General features: G+C 39.0%; 1 long non-coding RNA gene across 1 annotated transcript in view; it reads right to left on the bottom strand.

The window, feature by feature from the left end:
* Positions 1-16,848, bottom strand: part of LOC138749293 (uncharacterized) — a 129,982-nt gene that overhangs the window by 112,138 nt on the left and 996 nt on the right. The window contains exon 2 of the long non-coding RNA XR_011348540.1: positions 9,175-9,310. This is a non-coding gene — a long non-coding RNA (uncharacterized lncRNA). The remainder of the gene's footprint in view (positions 1-9,174; positions 9,311-16,848) is intronic.

Below are 16,848 nucleotides of genomic sequence, written 5' to 3' on the forward strand. Positions count from 1 at the left end.
AGCAATGCATCCCTTCAGTTTTGCACTGCAGTGTCTGCCTAGATTGTGGGATCAAGCCTCCATGCAGATTAAAAAGGTAGTATTAAAAACATGTGCAATTGCTTCCTGTTAGACACACTGAAAAGAAAGGCCATTCAGCCCCTTCATGTCTACTCTACCATTCAAATAAGTTGTTGATTGATTTTTTTTTCAGCTTAATGCATCTTACAGCATTAATCCCATATTCTTTATCATCCTTTCTATCTAAAATTCATAAAATACTTGTCAACCGAGATTCCAGCCCACTTAAGGAAAGATTTCCAAATATTCACTGCATTCTGGATGAAGATATTTCATCTCTCTCAGTAGTCCTAAATGGCCGACCTCTTATTTTGAGGCTACAACTTCGGGTTCTAGGGCACTAACCAGGAAAACATTCTTCCTCCATTCACACTGTCAAGTTCTTAAGAATTTTCTTTTAAGACCACTTTGAAAATAAAAAAAAACCCAATACTGTTGCTCCAATGTACACTTTTAATCCTTTGCAATATCTTTTAAAATTACAAGAGTATATTGGATGATGTAATTAATTATTCAGATTCAGTGTAACAAACTAATAAGAATTTGTATTTATACAAACATGGAAAAATTGTCTCAAGATAGTTAAAACTAAACTGCCCTAGACGATCAGGTTGCATTCTGTCTTCTCTGCTCCATAGTTTAATAGTCATGATTGCTGCAGAACCTTAAACTAAACAGCTGCTTAGTATTACACATTGCCTGGGTCAACTGTATTGGGTATCGGAGCTGAAATCATGTAACTGTAAATTAACGGAAAATGTAACTGCACTTTGCCAAGAGATCAATGTCCAATAAGGGCTACACAATCAAACCTGTCGGTCTGATTGAAAGTCTAAATTGCCTTTCAAAGATAAGGTGGTAATCAACATAGGTTTAACAGTCTTTCTTCTGAGTTCAATTACATGCTAATGACTTGTGCCAAGCAGAGATCTTTAAATACTATTCCTGATTAAATCTTATGTAAGTAATGAAAAATTACTTAAGCTAGACAATCGATAGAACAGGGACCTTAATCACTATATTTCTGCTTTATATTTTCTGATCTTGTTGCATAAGAGACTTCCCCAAGTCCCAGTCACAATAATAAGGTTAATAATTAAATGGAGTCATTTGAGTTTATTTATTTTTCTGGCTCATCTAGATGGGCAATTCTGGTAACATTTCAGAACTGCATCAGGGCAACTGTTGAACGTTGCAATAACTGGCAAGGAACAAAAAATATTTAAAATTGGGAGTCAGAGATAATTTTCTTTGAAATTTATTATGGCTCTGTATGTTATAAAATTGAAACTGTGCACACTGAACAATAAAGGAGGAATTAAAATATGGAGAGGTTAACAATTCCCAAGAAAATTACAGTCTATCTGGCAATGGCCAAACCAGAATGATAAAAAAATGGTTTAAATAAAAAATAATCTGCCTCTAGCATTCTCAATTTGCATTATGTGAGATACATTAACAATCAAATGACCTTTTGATGAGCAAAACATTTCAGATTTCCAGCATCTGTAACAGGAAATGCTGAGGATACTCAGTAGGCCAGGCAGCATGAATAGAAGTATTCAAGTTTTATTTTGATGATTCCTTCCTCAGATCTGGAATAGTGAGAACTAAAGCAATTTTCAAGTTGCAGAGAGGGGAAGTGGAGAGAAAAATAGAAATACAGGTACCTCAGATAGGGTAGAGACTAACATTGTCCCAGTGCTACAAAACCATTGGTGCTGTTATAAACTGAAGGCGAATGTAGGCAGTAGATAATAAAAAGCAATGCACTAGATCTGTGAGATGCAAATACTCATCTTCCTGAGTATCCTGTTTAAATCTGCACAAAGGATGTATGGCTTATTGATTATCCTTAGCATTTTTAAAAATTTCAAATAACCATTAAATCTGTTGTGACAATGCTGATCGAGGAAACCATGTTGCCTAGTGTACAGGGTGCATTTGCCTGCTTTTCCTTCACTGGTGCCAAAGATTTTCCTGACTCAATTGGGCAACCTGTACAATGCAGAACATTTGTAAATGTTTTTGCTTGCATCCAATAATTGGCAAATATGTCAAAAATAAAACCATTACATCAAAATATACAACAAGGGCAAATTTTCACCCAACTTATGAGGCAGGGAACAAATGTGTCTATGTGGAATATTAGAGCTATACAATCAAGATTTACTTATCCTTTGATTTCAAGAGTACTGTAATGTCAATCAGCTTTGCATCCAATTTCATCATTTTAGGACAAAATTGTGTCTAGAGTTTCTCATTCTGAATTCGATCTCAGATATAAATTTAGGGGAACCATTTAAAAAAAAAATCAAGTGATTGCTGAAATGTCAAACTGACTGCCACAAGGCACAGTTTTAAGGTGAACAGCACTGACATGCTCAAGTGAGAGGAGGATCAGTACACCATACTGAAAGGAATAGAACAACATTTTGTTTGCTTGGATGATTTGGGGTGAGAGAAAGTTGATGCAGAGAATTTTAAAAAACTATTTTGTGGTAAGTAATCCAATTCAGACTAATTATTTAAATTTTAAATAAAACACGTTTGCAAATGTCAACCGAGGACAGAATGGGTTGAAGATGACGCCTCCCAAGCCAACTTAAGCTTGTACATGAAAAGAGTCACTAGGCTGTGGACAGCAGGAACCCACTGTACAATACATCAGCATTTATCACCAAGTCCAAGGGACATGGAAGCTGTTTAGGTTCCTGAAGTGCCAGTTGATGAAGTAGATAAAGATGACGTGGTCGAACAATAATCATGGCTTTTATTAGCAGAAACTCATGCTACAATAATGAAAGGCAATAGGTGCAGACACGGTTATACCCAAGGGGCGTGTCCTTAACAGTAGAGATAATGCACAGCCAATGTTAGTACAGCAAGGCTCCCCAGAGGGGAGACAGGCATCTTAGCAGAGATTCACCAGTTCCTGATTGCCCTTGTGATGATCAGCCAACTGCACAGTTCATGGATCATGCCCATGACTTTCGTGGTCCATCTAGCCTCAGTACCAAATACAATTCTGGATTTGAAAATAATAGATTAAAATGACAGAAAAACATGAAAGTCTTCACACACAGTGATTGAAGTAAAAACGTGATGCTGGAGACATTGAGCAGGTTAATCAGCGTGCTTTGTTTTGCAACAATAAAGATACATAACCAATGTTTTGGACTTGAGTCCTTCATCAAAGTATGAGCAAAATGTAGACAGGTGCCTGAATAAAATAGTGGGGTGGGGAGGCAGGAGCACAGGTACATATACAAGATGATAATGGAAGGAGGGCACAACACCAAATGGGGAAAGAAGATAGCTCTGATTGGAGCAGGAATGGGGTAGAGAGGTAAAGGAAAAGAGCCAGAGGGATGGAGACCTCTCCAACCAGAAGGTATCAACGTAGACTTCTCCAGTTTCTGCTAGACCACTCCCTGTTCTTCCTTTCTTCCCTTCCATTTTATTCAGGCACCTACCTCCACTTTGCTCATCCCTTGATGGAAGACTCAAGCCCAAAATATCAGTTATGTATTTTTATCTGTGCTGTTTGACCTTACTGAGTTTCTCCAGCATTGCGTTTTTGACTTAGATTAAAATGACACTTGGGCTATGACTCAATCCATTAACAAGATGAAAATCAGAATAAGTATTAATATGCATACAGCTTAGTGTTCTATTCAATTACATTGTTCATTACATGCCAAAAGGACAATTAAAAGAGTTTTTGAAATGCACAATTGTTTTCTTTGCTTACACTTTCCTTCTTTGGGAACCAAAGTATTTTGTCTTAGAAGCATAGATTTGCAGGTAGGATATGTCCTAGAAGACACATTTCATGTAGGAAATCAGAAAAATCTGAAAGATGCCAAGCATCGTGACTGAGGAGGTGAGGCCAGTGCACTGAGCAAAATTGGTTTGCTCTGTGCTAATAATTGGACTTGAATTTAAATGCTTCAGGGGTAAAATATTTAATTGTTTCTGCCACCCCTATAAATATCTGTGTAACAATAAAATTAATGTGGTTTTTCTTCCTAAATAATTTATGCTTCACAATGCAAAAGTACCTCATGAATCACTAATCACAGAACGAGTACTCATCTTGGGATGTATTTTATTTCTGTCCTTTTTAAATAGAGCATTTGTAATTTTAATTTTTCAATGAATGATTAAAATAGAACCAATAGTCCCAACTCTTAAATAATTGCTTAACCCCTATAGTGTTGAATGTTCAGATGTTTTTTTTCTATTTACTGTATGACTTTTTGGCATGATCAAGAATGTACCATAATAAATTTAAAATTACAATATTTACAAAGCAACCTTAATGTGTCTTCATTACGTCAGTTAATAAACTCCCCTTCTTGGATAAGGGTTGCAGAAAACATTACAAAACTAATGGTTTAAGGGGATTTGAAAATGACAATTTTAGGTTTTAATCATCATTAGGCCTCACCGACAAAAGACAAAGGAGGAAAAACCCAACACCCAACCCCAACCCACTAATTTTCCCCTGCAACCGTGTCTGCCTGTCCCGCATCGGACTTGTCAGCCACAATCGAGCCTGCAGCCACGTGGACTTTTACCCCCCTCCATAAAGCCAAGCCAAAGAAGAAGATAGGTTAGATGTCAGAAGCTTGTTGTTTTTCCAGAGAATAGTGGGATAAGCTCCTCAATTTATTTTTTAAAAATCTGGTTTGGGCTTTCCTAATACATCTTGGTTTTGCGTTGCACAGGGAGTGCATATGTGGTAGTGTAAAAGGCATTACATGTTATGTGGAACAGGACATATGGAACTGAGGCTAATTTACTTACTCCTGACTGAAATATTTATAATGCATCTGTTACATTAGCAAGTAGACCGGACATAGTGAATGTCCCATACAGATCTAGCAATGCCCCATTCTGAGTTAATCAGGTCTAAATTTGATCAGAATGCCTCTTGTTGTTCAATAGTGAAATGAAGTTTTCAATGGATGCAAATAAATAATTATTTTGGACAAAAATCACAGATGGGGGCTGGAACAGTTACCCTCCAGAAAAATAGAAATGGACCAAAGAATGAGAATTTACCATTTAAATCTGGGTGAAAATAAATTATTTTCCCACTCTAGACAACATTTAGTTTGGACAGATATAATAAACAAAGCAATAGAGTTAGTCCTAAAGCTCAGTGAACTGAAACAATGTTGTACTATATATTCCATATGCTTAACCTTGAGATCATTCCCTCAAAAAATTGGTCAACTCAGTTAGACAATATGTTCATTTTGGAAGGTCAGATTACTAAAAGAAAGTCAGACATATGTATACTGAAAAAGAGGCAATTACAGAAAATGAATTAATTGCACCTCACTTTGGTTGTGGTAAAACAGTCAGGCGACAGTGTTCAAATTAGCTGCGACTGCAAAGACTACAGATATTATTAAAATTGAAAACCTTTATAGGTATAAGGCACTGTAATCTCAAAATGCAAAGGGATGTAATCTTTCCCAAACTTCAGCATGTTTAAGTATCCACTATCCAGGCTCATCCATCAACATGTTTTATTCGTGAGGAGAATGTTACAAGGCCAAGGCTCCTTGTAACAGGACAGCAACATATTTAAAAGGGAGGAGGAAATAAGATTAGAGAAATCATGAATTAGCAACAAGATGATGCTAGCCTTGGGGTTAAAAGTACATTCATACTTATAAAGTTTTGCAATGGTATTGAGTGCACTTTGCAAAAATCTGTTTTTATACAATAACTGGATTGAAACTGCAGATGGCAAGTAAACCACATAGATTCCAAGTCAGACAGCAATTTTAAGCCCATTTAAAAAAAACCCACACACTATGAATTTGTAGCATATGGACAAATCAGCACCAAATTTAAAGTAAATTCATGCTTGAGACATTTTCTTAAGGCATTTGAAATTAAGGCTTGGAATTATATTCCTGATAGTTTAATTTGTTCCTGGCAAATAAAATATCACAAATACAAGTGCAATGGGGTCCAGTTATATTTAGTGCGAATCATTAAATGCAGCTGGACCCCAATGCACTTGTATGAAATGGACTGCAATTCTCTTCAACATACGGTAGTCCCCCTCTATCCGTGGGAGATAAGTTCCAAGACACTCAGCGAATGCCTGAAACTGCAGTTGATCTGATAAACGAGACGGCTACTAAGTGACTAACAGATGGGTAACGTATACAGCGTATATGCTGGACAAAAGGATGATTCACATCCTAGGTGGGACAGCGCGAGATTTCACTCTACTCAGAATGGTACGCAATTTAAAACTCATGAACTGTTTATTTCTGGAATTTTCTATTAACATTTTCCAACAGTGGTTGACCACGTGTAACTGAAACTGTGGATAAGGAGGGACCACTGTACTTAATATAGTTTAGTTATTATTGGTTTAATTCCCCAATAAAAGCTTTAGCAGTTCTGTTATATTTAAAATCATGGAATGGCGTATCCTTGAAGGCCAATCTGCTACATTTGATCTAAGCCAAGAGCCAAGAAGCCACGTGTTTGGTTGAGCTAACCAATTAACCATACTCATTTTTCTTCAAGCATTTAAACGCACTTTGAAAAAAATGATTAAATTTGTTCATAAAACCACTTCACTCCAGGGAATTCTAGAGTACACACACTCACAGCACAAAGCAGAGGTTTTGTGTCCTCTGAATTATTTGCCAAATTGCCATTGTGCACTTGGTCACTCACCTTATGGTTTTGAAAAGTTTTCCTCCTTATCTGTTTCTCTTATTCATTTTCTCTGAATACCAGTGAATAACTACTTTCAAAATAAATCCATCTGCATTTTTCTTTTTAATTAAAGGATAGAGTAGAATTCCTGTCCCACCTAGTTCCAATCTCACATCATTTTCTTCAGATGCCAAATCCTTACAGAATTAATGAGGGTAAGAGTTTGTCACGGGTAAAATGTACAGATGCACCAAAATTCTTGCTTGCTGCAGGCACACAGATACACCAACACAGTACAAATTAAATGACTGCAATATGCCACAAGACAGAAAAAGACAATAAAAGGATTGATAAATATTCACAATTGCAGATAGTGGCAAGAAAAATTGTCTTGTTTCAATAGTGGAGGCAGATCTTTGGTGGTCTCACAGTAGGTTATAATTAGGGAGGAATGAGACCTGAGAGCTGTTGGAAAAATCGTTCTTTTACTTAGAGGAGATGTACTTCATGATTCTGTCCCTTCTGCCTAAGGAAAGAAGCGAGAAATGACCAGGTGATCTTTTATGATGTTGGCTTCCTTTTTGAGCAGCTTACATAGATTTCTTCATTAGATGGGGGTTGATGCCCATGATGGCTTGAGCATGTTTGCCACTTTCTGCTAATAAGATACGAATGGGGAATACGTCTGATAGTGTTCAGTGGTGGTGGCGTGGGGCAGTGAGGGAAATTAAGCAATTCATTTTATACATGTACAAAATAATTAAATATTTAAATTTTATTAGCTAGGATACAAGATTGATAAAACGAGGACAACTTAAAATTTGTAGTGAGGGGAAGTAGTTGGAGAGCAAAGGAATGCTCATTATATGACAAAGACAAATGGTGCTAGCTGAGGGTGGTGACAATTTGTTAATCAGAGCTGATCAGAGTAGAGAAATAAATAGATGGAATGACTGAGAATTGAGCAAAGAAAAATTAAAATGCTGAATGTGTGATTCAAAACTTAGCAAATGTTGGAAATGCTTAGATCAGGTGGCCACTATTAGCTCAAAGGATATGGAAAAAGACAATGAAGTAAACATACATCCATAATTATATAATAAAATGGTGGAATGGGTTCAAACGCATATCTGGCCCATTCCTGTTCCTATATTAGACATTCTGTTTGCTTCATTATTACACCAATTACTTAGATCAGGTAGGAGTTGAATGAAGTGGACACCAAACCAATTGCATTTGCAGAAACATCCAAGAAACACAATCCCAGAGACGTGTTTGTTGTAAAGAAAATGCATTTCCTAGTGTTTTTTTTTTAAAAAAACAGACAAGGTATAGTTCCATAGGAGCTTTTCGGAGAGGTCACCGCAGAGTCAACATAACACATTCTTAATGTCCAAGGACTGGCAATTAACTAATTGAGGATATTTGTTGCTTTACCGCAACTAGACAGGAGGGGATTGCTTGCCACCAAATTTTATGTGACATAGAGCAAAATGCAGCCTGACAGATCAATGGAATATAAAATTGTATTTCAATCTGATCTCCACACCCATCCAGTAACTTATTAAAATGTTTAACAGTCACAAAAATACAAGTTATTGGTTTTGTATCCTACTCAAAAGCAGTTCGGTGAGTTGATTGAGTTGCAATAAAATGTACTGACAATATGATGGTGGAGCTCTCCCTGACTGTCTACTGTAACTATTGCCAAATAGTCACAGAGAAAAAAAAAACATTGTTTCGTGTTTCTCCAAAGATTCTGAAGCAATTCCAACAAAATTGTGGGAAAATCAGTAAGAGTTCACACCTTGCAGCTATTCCATTATCTATAACCAAAGTGGATTTTGGTATACAGTGTCATCAAGGCAGTAGGGCAAAAGCAAATACATTCAGGAAAGAATCAGGATTCACAATACGGTACACCCCACTTTACAAAACTAGAGCGTTCCTACAAAACCTTTCGTAAGCCAAAATGGCGCAAAGCGAAGAGCAATTCACTACTATTGAAGGCTATTTTCGTAAAAGCAAAAACCCATTCAAATTTCTTTCAGATAGCTAACACCAGTTTCTTCATAAAGGCAAATTTGGGTAAAGCGAGTATTTGTAAAGTGGAGTATACCTGTACTTCCAAAACTGCATGGTAACAGCTTAGGTAGGCAGTGCCTGTTTAAAACAAAATAACTAGGAACCATGTAACCAGCTCCAACTAAAATGCAAATGAATGCAAACTGCACAGAACTATTTCAATAGTGAAGTAATTTAAAAAACAATAAAATTCTTAGTGATTAGTCTTTAACTGTAATTGTTAAGTAAATTGCTCCTCACATAGGCTTTTCACTTTAATTTCGTCCTGGGAGCAAAGGGGAGAGAACTACAGATTGTTGAAAAGAATAAAATTACCATGTTTTTACCAACCTTAATAATGACAGCTGAATGTTCCCTGGCACACTTTGTTCTATTTCTGGAACCTGGGCTTAAACCAACTCAGGTGCACTGAATGCAAATCTCTTTTATGCATTAGGGTCTTGTCGAAATATGGTTGGACAAAGCACTAAATGAAAAAAAAACATGTCTTATTAGGATCTTAATTACTATGAAAGGAAGGCTTTTCAAAACATCTACAACCAAATATATTAGAGGAAACAGATAAAAGATTAGAGGAAGCAGGTAAAAGACCTTATTTTTGAATAAAATCAAGGCAAAAAAAAACCTTGAAAAAGCCATTACAACTCAAGACATCAGAATCGAGGGTGAAATAGAGAATTAAGGATTAAAAATACCCCAGTTTAGAAGCACATATTTACTTCTTTCTTTCTTTTTTCTTTGGCTTGGCTTCGCGGACGAAGATTTATGGAGGGGGTAAAAAGTCCACGTCAGCTGCAGGCTCGTTTGTGGCTGACAAGTCCGATGCGGGACAGGCAGACACGGTTGCAGCGGTTGCAGGGGAAAATTGGTTGGTTGGGGTTGGGTGTTGGGTTTTTCCTCCTTTGCCTTTTGTCAGTGAGGTGGGCTCTGCGGTCTTCTTCAAAGGAGGTTGCTGCCCGCCAAACTGTGAGGCGCCAAGATGCACGGTTTGAGGCGTTATCAGCCCACTGGCGGTGGTCAATGTGGCAGGCACCAAGAGATTTCTTTAGGCAGTCCTTGTACCTTTTCTTTGGTGCACCTCTGTCACGGTGGCCAGTGGAGAGCTCGCCATATAACACGATCTTGGGAAGGCGATGGTCCTCCATTTTGGAGACGTGACCCATCCAGCGCAGCTGGATCTTCAGCAGTGTGGACTCGATGCTGTCGACCTCTGCCATCTCGAGTACTTCGACGTTAGGGATGAAAGCGCTCCAATGGATGTTGAGGATGGAGCGGAGACAACGCTGGTGGAAGCGTTCTAGGAGCCGTAGGTGGTGCCGGTAGAGGACCCATGATTCGGAGCCGAACAGGAGTGTGGGTATGACAACGGCTCTGTATACGCTTATCTTTGTGAGGTTTTTCAGTTGGTTGTTTTTCCAGACTCTTTTGTGTAGTCTTCCAAAGGCGCTATTTGCCTTGGCGAGTCTGTTGTCTATCTCATTGTCGATCCTTGCATCTGATGAAATGGTGCAGCCGAGATAGGTAAACTGGTTGACCGTTTTGAGTTTTGTGTGCCCAATGGAGATGTGGGGGGGCTGGTAGTCATGGTGGGGAGCTGGCTGATGGAGGACCTCAGTTTTCTTCAGGCTGACCTCCAGGCCAAACATTTTTAACCACAAGGAAGAACACCAATACTTTTCCAACGAGTCTGAGATTCAGCATGTGGTTGAATCCCTATCAAACATTGAAGGGTGAACAGTGGAAAGCACAATATCTGGTGGCATTAGAGCCTGGTTTGAAAACTCAGGTGCCCAAGAATGCAGAAAATGGGAAACCTAGTCCATGGACATTGAAGATATAGATGCAAGGTCCATCTTAAGAATGCAACCATCATTATACCATCGTCAAGATTCCAGGAATGAAACGGGCTAGTACATGAGGAATGATGACCGTTCTTTGATTGTACTCATTGGGGTACAGAAGGGTGAGGGGGATATTATAGAGGCACTTCAAATGCTGAAAGGCCTGGCAGAGTAGATGTGGCGAGGATGCTTAGGAGATTATAGGGTCAATAGGACATAATTTCAGGATAAAAGGGGCATCAATTTAAAGTAGTGATGCAGAAAAATTTCTTTAGTCAGAGGATCATGAGTGTAAAAATTGTTGCCACAGGCAGCTGTGGAAGCAAGGTCGTTAGGTGTATTTAAGGCAGAGATTGACAGGTATTCGATTAGTCAGGGCATCAAGGGTTACGGGGAGAAGGCTAGGAAATAGGGCAAGTGGGTGGATGGATCAGCTCACGATTAGAATAACAGAGCAGACTCAGAATTTATCGTCATGAACAAGTCATGAAATTCTGTGTTTTGATAACAACATTACTATAAAAATATTATACTAGTGCAAGAAAAGTAAGGCAATATCTTTGGTTTATTGTTTATCCAGGAATCTGACGGCAGTGGAGAAGAACCTGTCCTTGTGCTGCTGAGTGCTTGTCTTTAGGCTCCTGTATCTCTTTCCCAATGGTAGCAGAGTGAAGAGGGCATGGCCTGGGTGGTGGGAGTCTTTGAGGATAGACATCGCCTCTTTTAGATGTCCTCAATGGAGTGAAGTTTGGTGCCTGAGATGTCGCAGGCTGAGTTAACAAACCTCTGGAGTTTATTCTTGTCCTGAGAGTTGGCACCTCCGTACCAGGCAGTGATGCAACCAGCCAGAATGCTCTCCACGGTCCACCTGCAGAAGTTTACGGCGTGTCGGTGACATACCGAATCTCCTCAGACACCTCACAAAGTATAGCCTCTGGCGAGCCTTCTGATTGCATCAACATGGAGGCTCCAGGACAGATCCTTGGAGATGTTGACACCTAGAAATTTGAAGTTCTTGACTCTCTCCACTACAGAGCCCTCGATGGCTGCTGAGGCGTGTTCCCCTGACGTCCTCCTGAAGTCTACAATCATCTCCTTGGTTTTACTGACATTGAGCGAAAAGTTGTTGTCATTACACTATTCAATGAGCTTCTTCATTCTTATTTGTGATTCTGCCAACAACTGTGGATTGGCATACTTGTGGATAGTATTGGAATTCTGCCTGGCCACACAATCATGGGTGCATAGTGAGTAGCAAGGTGGGCTAAGAACACATCCTTGGGGTGTGCCTGTGTTGATAATCAGTGAGGAGGAGACGTTGTTTCCAATTCCTACTGATTGTGGTCTTCCGATAAGAAAACCAAAGATCCAGTTGTAGAGGCCTAGAGTTTGTAGCTTCTTGACCAGCACTGAGGAAGTAATGGTATTGAAGGCCGAACTGTAGTTGATGAAGAGCTGCCGTATGTAGGAATTGCTGTTTTCAAGATGATCCAGAGCTGAGAGGAGACTCAGCGATATTGCATCTGGTGTGAAGCAATTGTGACAATAAGCAAATTGCAGTGGGTTCAGATCTTTGCATAAGTACGTGTAAATTCTGGCCACGAGCAGCCTCTCAAAGCATTTCATCACAGTCGATGTTCATGCTACTGGGCAGTCGTGGTGGAGATAGCTCACACTACTCTTGGGGACCGGGATGATTGATGTCTTTTTTTTAATAAACAGGTGAAAACCTCTGACTGCAGCAATGAGAGGTTGAAAATCTCCGCGAACACTCCAGCTAGTTGTTTGGCGCAGCTTTTCAGTACCCTGCCAGGGATGCCATCTGGGCCTGTGAAGGTTCACCTTCTTGAATGATGTTCTGATGTCGCCGTCAGAGACCGATATCACAGGGTCCTCAGCCTTTTCAGGGATTCTAATACGCACTGTTTGGCTCTTTTTCTCAAAGCAGGCACAGTTCAGCTCATCGGGTAGTGAAGCATCGCAGCCATCTGTAGTGTTCACCCTTGCTTTGGAGGCTGTAACGGCCTGCACTCCCCCCGTAGCTGCCATGTATCGGTCTCTAGCTTCCTCCGGAATTGCCATTTTGCTTTAGAATCAGCCTTCCGCAGGTTTTACCTGGACGATCCCGACCTCCAACCTTAAACACCCTCATTCTCGCTCTCAGCATGTTGTGACTTCTCGGATTCATCCAGAGCTTCTGGTTGGGGAGCACCCAGTATGCAAGTAGGTCTTCATGAAGTCGGTGACATCTGTTGCATGTTCAATGAGTTCTCCAGGATCTAAGCTGCACGACTTGAACCACATTTTTTTGCACTACAGGAACTGAGGATTTATCTATCCGTGACATTTAATATGCTTTTCTCTCAAGTGGTAATTTAATGTTTATTTATCATTTATTAGTGCATTTTACATGCCTGCATGGCTGCAGTTTGAAGAATTCCAGTGCATTTGTACATTGTACTTATGCATGATAAGCTCTCATTATCTCAACACATGTTAACCCTTTGTGAATGTTTATGTAAGTGCTTGGACTTATTTTTTTTAATGGGGATAGAAAATCAAATACAATCCCATCTTACATTTAGCAAATGAACCCAATTGTGAGAAAGTAGTAAAATGTTATGAAAACGATGATAAGGATTTGAATTGCATTTTTGTCACGGCAAATAGCACTGTCAAGTAGATTCTTTGACTTGTCATCTCTGCAATAAAACAGAACCTTGTGAATATTGACAAGGCTGAGTACAATTTAAATTATCATGTGCGCCAGTTATTATACTCGCATCATTCACACATGTGGAGTGACGTGTTTTAGTCCAACATGCTTCATCAATTGCCTGCTCCATTTTTTGTGCAATTTTTCATGACTGCACAGAGATTGAAGAACATTTCACACACCACAGTCATTTGCGACCTCCACTCCATTGGATCAGGATGTGAACAGAAATTAATCTGTTCATTCTACCAACATCAGTGAAGGAAAAAAAAAGCCATTTACCACCCTTCACAAGTTTTAAGCTTTGGACCCAGAACAATTATACTGCTGAACAAATGTAGCATCATTAATAAGCCAAATTCCACATTAATACAGTCTGTGTTGATAGGGGTTATGGTGCTCAAGTCATCTGAACTGACTTTGATCAATGTCCATACATTAAGTCAAAAGTTGACAGTTTATTCTCAACACCGAAAACCCAACTTGCATTTGAGGAAAACACTCACATTGCAGTTAATTTACTGATTTGATGCAAACTATTTTGAAGGGTTTTGACAAAATCAATTGTGAGAAAATGATTTCCATTGGCTTAAGAGTCAATAGCGAGAAATGATACATCTAGGACAATCACCAAAAATAGTGATTAAAATCCTATTTTTAAGCAATGTATCCCCCCACATCAGAAAATGGTGTAAAATTTATATTATTTAAAAAAGACAGAAAACAATATTACAAGCTTCAGTTTCATTTAGTATGAGTATCATTTTAAAAGCTAGTACAACTTGCAACTATTCACAGCTTTAGAGAGACTGTACAGGCTGCACCCAAATTCGCTACTTTGGAGAGGAGAAAAAACATTTGTTGCTTTTCCCAGGGACACAGGTGGAGAGAGAGCCATGTGTGTGAAACACTGAAAGAACAGCACATCTACGACCAGCGGCTATCTCATCGAACAGGAATGACTCTGTGTGATAATGGACCATTTGGCTGATTCTCCTTGTCAAGGGAATTATTGAACCCCACCATAACAAAAGGAAAAGGCAAGTTGTGACAACTCTTTGTATGAAAGGATATTTCTCTGGAAGAAACTTGACAAGGATTCGTGAGTTTACAGCAGTTGGGTCACTCAATCTCTCTCATCTCCTTGCGCTACCTGTGCATCAGTTTGATAATAGATTTCTAAGACTGAACTTTGGACTAACTTTCCAGAATTGTGACTAAGCTGTAATGGTTTGAGTATTACACACAAATATAATGTTTTAAAAGAAAAATATACTGCCTTGATGAATTTCCATTGCTGCTGGAACAACAGAAAATGTAAAAAACCACTGGGAAAATATGGAAGAATGGAGCTAATTAGCGGACTCTCAATTGAAAAGCATTACATGCCAAATATTTAAAATGTCCAAGATTCTAATGAAATAGTACAAATGTAAATATTAAAACCTTCCATTTGGATAAGCATTTTACATGCTCCATTTAAACTGGACTGGAGACAATATCCTGGCAAGCAAGTCTATATCTAGCTTTTGTATGTCTGCATTTTAAAAATCTATTCAAGTAAATAGCAGAGAAAATGAACAACACAAATGTTCACGGGACTGGGGTTAGGTCGGTGGATTGTTTTTCTATCTTTTAATGAGTTGAAAGAAACAGGTTATTTTCAGGTTGACAGACGGCGAGCTGGTGGCTTAGGGATAAGCTTTCAGCATAAAATAATTAAATTTATCCATTCAGTTTTGAAAATTATACAAACCTAGCTGGGGGAAAAACTGAAGAGGATGTAATGATTTTGCAAAGCAACACAGATTACAGTGGGCATAGTTGGAGCAGATGGAATATAATGTAAGAAAATGCAAGACTACAATACAGTAAAAACAGAGAAACAGCGAGAAACCAATAAACACTGGAGAACAGAGAGCATGCTGATGAGATGCAGAAGGTAAATGTACAGCCACAGCAAGCAATTAAGAAAGCAAATGGTGCGTTGGATTTTACTGCAAAAGGGCTGGAGTACAAGAGAAAGAAGCCATGCTGAGATGCTACTTGGCATGGGCAAAACTTCTTTTGCAGCATCAAAAGGATACACTTCTTTCAGTGATACTGCAGGTATGACTCATGAGACTGGTTTGTCCAATGAGGTCAGATTGATTACAAGTAGGTCTATAGAAGTTTGGAAAAAGGTAATCTTATTGTGGCACACAAGATTCTGAGAAGATTCAACAAGGGTAGATGCAGAAGATATTGTTACTCCAATTGGATAGTCTGGAACCAGGTGGCAGGATAGCAACATTAAAAAAGTTAGCAATTTAAGTTCAAAAGAAGGGGAGAAGTTTATTTACAAGAAAGGGTTGTGAACATTCAGAACTCTATTGTAGGAATGTTCAGCTGTTGAGTACATCAGGTTATTGGACACTAAGTAAACCACCATCATAGAAATCATAGGTGTCAAAATGGTTCCATGACTGAGAATTCATGTACGAGGATGGATTTGACAGCTCTGGGCCTGTAGTCACTGGAACTTTGAAAGTTTGGGGGTGGGGGGGAGAAAGAAGATGGGGAGGGATTTCATTGAATCCAACCGTACATTAAAAGGGCTGCACAGAAAAGATGTGGCGAAGACGTTTCCAGAAGTGGGAAAGTCTAGGACCAAACGATGCAGCCTTGGAATAAAAAAGACACCCCTTTACAGCAGAAATTGGCAGACATTCCTTAAGCCAGAAGGTGGCGAATCTGCGGAATTCATTGCCACTGATTAACGTGGAGGCCAAGTTATTTGGTAGATTTAAAGAAGAGATTGATAGGTTGCTGACCAGCAAGGGTTTCAGTTATGGGTAGCAGGCAGGAGAATGGGAAAATACATCAGCCATGATTCAAATGATATGCCCAATTCGGTTATCTTATGGAGATGAGAAAAAGAGGTGACATCACATACAGGAATGGTCTTATACTTTATCATATCTTGGATCCTCCCCTAGCTTCTTTCTCGCTTTGTATGTAATATTACCTTTTTAACTTAAACTCAATAAAAGGTCTCATTATAAAATACTGACTAATGGTAATACTACCATTGGATACTGTCTGATCCAGAGTTCTCCTGTGGGTGAACTCATTGTTCACTTACAAATCCTTCAATAAATGCCTTTGAACGAGCTACAATAATAAAACTACAAATGAAATTCATTTACTTTAAAAAAAAAACCCCCACTTCCTTTCTATCCAGTTACACATGTATGTCACTAAAGACCCTTGAAAACTCAAACAGATGAACCGAGGAGAGCATTCTGGCTGGTCGCATCGCTGTCTGGCCAACTCTCGGAACGAGAAAGAATTCCAGAAGATTGTTAACTCCATCAAGGACGGCGACAATAGGCGGGGTCTTAAAAAAAAAGCAGCCACTAAACTAAAAGGACCCCCGCCCCCCCCCCATCTCTTTACAGGAGCCTA

This window comes from Narcine bancroftii, chromosome 14 (genome assembly GCF_036971445.1).
Source record: "Narcine bancroftii isolate sNarBan1 chromosome 14, sNarBan1.hap1, whole genome shotgun sequence".
In the NCBI taxonomy this organism is placed as follows: domain Eukaryota; kingdom Metazoa; phylum Chordata; class Chondrichthyes; order Torpediniformes; family Narcinidae; genus Narcine; species Narcine bancroftii.